This window comes from Alosa alosa, chromosome 6 (genome assembly GCF_017589495.1).
Source record: "Alosa alosa isolate M-15738 ecotype Scorff River chromosome 6, AALO_Geno_1.1, whole genome shotgun sequence".
In the NCBI taxonomy this organism is placed as follows: domain Eukaryota; kingdom Metazoa; phylum Chordata; class Actinopteri; order Clupeiformes; family Clupeidae; genus Alosa; species Alosa alosa.
Genome location: NC_063194.1, coordinates 30,880,441 through 30,886,963, shown reverse-complemented (window position 1 = coordinate 30,886,963; position 6,523 = coordinate 30,880,441).

Here is a 6,523-nt window from a genome sequence, read left to right as displayed (position 1 = left end):
AGAGAGAGAGAGAGAGAGAGAGAGAGAGAGAGAGAGAGAGAGAGAGAGAGAGAGAGAGAGAGAGAGAGAGAGAGAGAGAGAGAGAGAGAGAGAGAGAGAGAGAGAGAGAGAGAGAGAGAGAGAGAGAGAGAGAGAGAGAGAGAGAGAGAGAGAGAGAGAGAGAGAGAGAGAGAGAGAGAGAGAGAGAGAGAGAGAGAGAGAGAGAGAGAGAGAGAGAGAGAGAGAGAGAGAGAGAGAGAGAGAGAGAGAGAGAGAGAGAGAGAGAGAGAGAGAGAGAGAGAGAGAGAGAGAGAGAGAGAGAGAGAGAGAGAGAGAGAGAGAGAGAGAGAGAGAGAGAGAGAGAGAGAGAGAGAGAGAGAGAGAGAGAGTAACCATTAGGCAAAATGCAATCGTTCGCACCAGGAAGGATGCAAGGCCCAGGCTCACTGCTGGAGAAGGGACAGACTGACAAGATCGAGCCGTTGATTGTGATCGAGTGTGTATCTTGTATGAGTGACGAGGGAGGGATTCGCTGTCTCTTTCCCCTCCCATTTCTTCAACTTAAAATAAATAATATTAAGAATTAAATAATAATAAAACAATAGCTTGACACAAATTTCAGTGAGTTGCATTTCCGAAGCCGGTATTTTGGGAGTTTTGCTTATCGAGAAGTTCGTAGGAAAAATATCGGCAGCACTTGATTGAATTGGCGGAAGGGTTCTCTACTTTTTTTGTTTTTCCTGCGAGCAGATCACCAACAGATGTACCAACATCTCCTTTTTTTTCTTTTTTTTTTTTTTTTTTTTTTTTTTTGTTCTTTTCATTCTTTTAAAAAGGCATTGAAATTGTTGTCTTCAGTATGGGCTTCTAGGTATACAACCCTTTCTTGCGGGTCCCCACCAGTAGATGACCGAAAGATACGAAGCATTGTGTGCTGTGAAGGGGCAGAGGTGGACCTGCTCCTGATATTCCAGCACCGTGTTGGGAACACATGGGGATCACTAGCGGTGTGTGTGTGTGAGAAAAATGAAAAAGCACTAGCTTCATCCTGCTACACTTAGTCTCCTCAGCTTTTAACGCAGGAGAGGGAATGAGTTGGGATTTTCTTTTTTAAAAAAAGGGTGCCAAAATCCATGTCAAGATGACGAGGGCAGAAAAGAGTGGAGTCTTTCTGGACGGTTGCATTTAGTAGTAAATAAAGCAACAGAAAAAGAATACTGTCGCCTTGAGGAATGCAAAGAAAACCTACAATTGGCCCATAATGTGGGACTAGTCGATTGGGCTCGGTGTGCTCTCCCCTTTATTTTTCTTTCCCCGCCCCCTCTTTCAGTTTCTCTGATGTTGAATTCTTGCTGCACTTAGCTACTTAGCTGGGGAAGGGTCATTCGCCAAGCTTGTCTAAAAATAAAACTATGAGAACCGGAGAAGTTTGTATAAGGTTATATTTTTCCATTGCTATGAAAAAGAAAAAAAGAAAAACAATAAAATAATATCAAACATTCCCCTTAGCATTTGTGGTAATTGGTTTTTATTTTCTTACTTTTTTTTTTTTTGTCTAATGGTTGCTAGCCAAGGAAGGCCAGAGAAATGGACTCTGTTTCCATGGAAACGAAGCCCCCCCCTCCCCCTTCAGTACCCACTATGACGACAGAGTGTATAGGGGAGTGCATTGTTCCCTTTTGCTGCACTCCGAAGCCCCAGCACTATCTTAACATGAAATTGTGTTCACCCCAGACTGAACTGGAAGCCAACATGTGCTGTATCAATACATCCTGTGATGACTCTTCAGCTGTCTGTTGCTCCAAAATGACAGTTGTACTCTGTACCTGTGCAAACTTAACAAAGTGCTTGTCTAATTTGCCTCCGCACATGAAATGACTTGGAGTACACAAACATAGTTCTTTGAAGGCCCAACAGAGGTTTCCTTTCTGTTCTTTGTTGAGATGGGCTGATGTTTGACTTGTCCACTTTGGCTTGAAGAACGATCATGTTCTGTTCTTTTTGTGGTTTGAAATAAATAGAGCTTGAAATACGTGCAGGGAGCATAATTGCATGCGTCTCAGTGCTGTGTTTTTTAACCTTCCTATTTGTCCACTGTTGATGGTCCATAATTTTAATTTTTAAATTTCATTGTTAAAAGTATCCATACAATACAAATGCCGTTTCATTGAAATGCAAAATGTCAAGTTGGAAAACTAGTTATTCTACATTTTCCTTTTTAAGGGAGGGGGGTTCAAGCAGGAACAGCTAAAGATGGCCTGTTCTCTAGAGGGGTAAACTATGGCACAAGAAGTGCTATGTTGAGCCTAAAGTCAGAGGTGCGTTCAAATTATCCAAGCAGAGGCTAAAGCCTACCATTTTGTTTACAGGTGTATGTCAAAAAAATTCATGTGGAAAAATTCATTGCCCTGCCTAGACAGGAATACCGTTTTTGACTTTGATTAGAGCTCAGGTTGACATTTCTGTATTATAAATGCTAAGTCACGTTTTGATACTAGATGTTTCCATGAGCTGAAAGCCATCGAGATGATCAAGATTGAAACAAAACAAAAAAAATTGAAATACTTAAAGCGTAATGAATCTAGAATGAATGGAAGTTTAACTTTTTGTAATTATTTTACTTTTTGTAAACTTATCCACTATATTCATTTTTTTAGACCATAGACCATGTTTGAACAATAGACCAAAAAAAAAATTAAAAGGGTGTGGGTGTGTTCACCTGTCTCATCTGAACACCTTTCAGGCTTTTTTTTTTTTTAATACTTTTTTTGATCCCATGAGGGAAATTTGGTCTCTGCATTTAACCCAATCGGTGAATTAGTGAAACACAAACGGCACACAGTGTACACACAGTGAGGTGTAGCACACACTAATCCCGGCGCAGTGAGCTGCCTGCTACTACAGCGGCGCTCGGGGAGCAGTGAGGGGTTAGGTGCCTTGCTCAAGGGCACTTCAGCCGCGGCCCACTGGTCGGGGCTCGAACCGACAACCCTCCGGTTACAAGTCCAGAGTGCTAACCAGTGGTCCACGGCTGCCCATATTGGCCCAACATACCACACAGTTTGCTTTGTTTCCCTACCCTCCCCGGATTTTGCTTCCTGTTAACATTGCTACCTGACATTTTGCATGGCACGCTGAGCTTATAAGCCTGTGTAGATAATATGGCACAGTATGCATTCTCTAAAGACTAGAAATGAAGATCGGTGATTAACAAGCAATCAATCAAACCAATCAGAGGCGGACAGCTCAAGTTCATTACTTGAGTAAAAGTACAGATTCCCTTTGCTAAATTTTACTCAAGTAAAAGTACAACAGTCAGATGTCTACTTAAGTAAAAGTACTGAAGTACTTGTTTTTAAAAGTACTTGAGTATCAAGAGTAGCCTACATTTTCGAAATATTGCATTACTACTGCCACAGTGCTCACATTTATGTACAGAAATGTCCTACATGGAGTTATGAAAAATGTTAATGTTAATACCTTGGAGAATGTAAAATGAATTGGAACTAAAAATCAAGTCATTTTCATCTTTTTACCATGTTGCCAGGGATGGGCAGTATTTCTAATACATGTATTTAAAATACGTATTTCAAATACAAAATACTATTTTGTAATTGAAACACTTGAAGCGAAAACTATCAATAACTTGTTCAGAAAATTGAAATAGTCTGGCGAGGTGGGGCCACAAGTTGGCACATTCCCGGGATGGACCTGCTTCATCTATTGTTTCGTCCATGGTTTCTTCTCTTATCTAAATCTGACCATGGAGTTGACTTTGGCGGAAAGCTAAAGGTGATTGCTGATAGGCTGTCCCAATCAGTGGCGCCTGCACAATCCAATCACGTTTGAGAGGGAAACAACAAATTGAGGGTTTCGGAGATTTTTCTTTTTTCCTTTCTTTTCGAAGTAGTAACGGGTACTCACGGTTATGGATAGAAATGTAGAAATGTATTGGAGTAAAGAGTACAATATTTGCCTCTCAAATGTACTTGAGTAAAGTTATGAGTACTCCCCAAAAATGATACTCGAGTAAAGTACAGATCCCTCAAAATTGTACTCAAGTAAATGTACTCCGTTACTGTCCGGCTCTGCAAGCAATGGACATGTGATTTAGGAATTAAAGTGTGTAGTATAGATGTCTCAAAAAGAAAAAAAAAAAAAAAAAAAAAAAAAAAAAAAAACCCTGAATGATTTTTGACATTTGGATTATTGAGGGCATAGTTCTCCCCAGGCCTGTCTGGGCACAACCACTGCTTTGGATCCATCTACCTCTCCAATCTATGTAGGCAAATAATTATACACTTGTTTGCAAAGGTGCAGTTGACCATGTCCCAGGAACTAGATAGAGGAGCAAGACTAATCGATTGTGCTTATATTCTGCACATTTTGACCAAATGTGTTGACCTTAGACCTTGATTAATTTTGGTACACAGAAAACATGGGAACCAGTTTAAGAATTAGGTGATTATTGTTGCAATATGCAGTAGGTTTATAGGTTTGGAAGAACTGATTTTTTCCAGAGTGTACACAGGGATGGATTACTGCACGGGCCTACTGGGCCCAGGGGGCCCTGAAGCTCAAGCCTTTGCATGGAATCACTGCCTCAATGTCAACAAATTAGGATGTAGGCTATGAATCTGATTGAATTTAGTATTGGCCATCCCCAAAATGCACCAGAATGCAGGAAATCACATCAAACATATTGAACATTTTCTGGGGGAGGACCCCCAAACCCCCCCTCCCACATATACGACAATTAGTGGGAGGCCCTTAATACATCTGGGCCCAGGGGCCCGAAAGTTCATAATCCATCCATGAGTGTACAAACCACTGACTGCACTCTCATTTTCAAGTCCTTCATTACACACAGGGGCCTTATCACTTGGATGAGTGATTTACTGAATCACTTTTAACTTTTTTTTTTGGATCTTTTTTGCAAGGTTTCATGATCATGAGGGCTGTGCTGAGTGCCACACAAAGTGGCCTACAATGTCTGAGTTAACCAGATTACCTCGTCTAGGGATGGTCGATACAGACGTAAAACTAGATCACAATATGTCTGGATATTTTTGGCGACAACAATATATGATAATACAAAATTAGTACGATTCAGTTATCTCAGCCACAAGTCACGTCAGCTTACAGTCTTGAGTCCTACAAACATGACCCTCACCATCATCAGCAATGAACTCTTCCTCATCTTCAGTCATCTTTGTTGTCATTCTACATGTGAGCTGACCATCTTGCAGCACATAGACTATACAATAAACATGTCACCACCTACATCCTTAATATCACAGTATGACAAATTCTTATCATGGGGAGCAATTCTACCAGTATATATTGATAACGAGGCCCATCCCTAGTGATGTGCATGCAGAGGACGGCTTCAGCGAAAGCTGCCTTCTGTTATGATGGCTGACACACCAAAACACTACTGAACAGTATAAAGTAAAATGGACTAACCGGCTAGAAAGTTCCCAAGAGGTTGTTTGTAGGCTGACCAACACGTAGGCAATTTTGAATGCTGTCAGTGATTATAATTAATAGCATCATCTCTGGCTAAACTAGAGAAGAATTGTAGTGTTACTTTAATAAACAAGTGTGATTTTGGGATTATTTCCAGATGTAATAGGTTGTGTCTGTGCATACTGATGTGGTGATTCTCTGACATGTTTAGAGCAAAGTTTGGAACATTGGGAACTATGTGTCTGACCAAGGCCAACAAACATAAGGGACCACCTGGATACCGCTTCTGCTCGCTACTGCCCCCCAGTGGACAAATCACCCACAGTCTTCACAGTTATTCTCCATGAAACTGTGCTGGCTGATGCTGGCTGTACACTGTAAATGTGGCTTATCTGAAAGAGGATTATTTGTGTCCTTCTTTAGATTAGTGAAGACAGAATAAGGAATTTAAATTTGTGTTAACACCATTCATTTGGACGTAGAAAGAACTTAGTTACTTGGTCTAGCTAAAACCCCAAAAGATTACAATTAGGGTTGGGTATTCTTCAAATTGTACTGGATTCCAATTCTGCTTATCGATTCTGGATCCTATCAATTCCTCATTTCAATTCCAAAGAGAAAACAATATTAAGATAAAATATAAATATATATTTATTAATTATTCCAGGATTAGTCTTTGTAAGCCTTAACTGAACATTCAAAAAGTTCATGTTCATTTAGGCCTACAAGTACTGATCCACAGACATGCGTTTTAAACACTAAGGCCTTAACACATATAGATTAATAGATAATTAGCAGATAATTAAAACAACTGCTAAGCCTTGTTGTTGAGTCAGTCTCAAAATATAACTATAACTATATACTCTTTTGATCCCGTGAGGGAAATTTGATCTCTGCATTTATCCCAATCCGTGAATTAGTGAAACACACTCAGCACAGTGAGGTGAAGCACACACTAATCCCGGCGCAGTGAGCTGCCTGCAACAACAGCGGCGCTCGGGGAGCAGTGAGGGGTTAGGTGCCTTGCTCATGGACACTTCTTCAGCCGTGCCTACTGGTCAGGGTTCGAACCAGC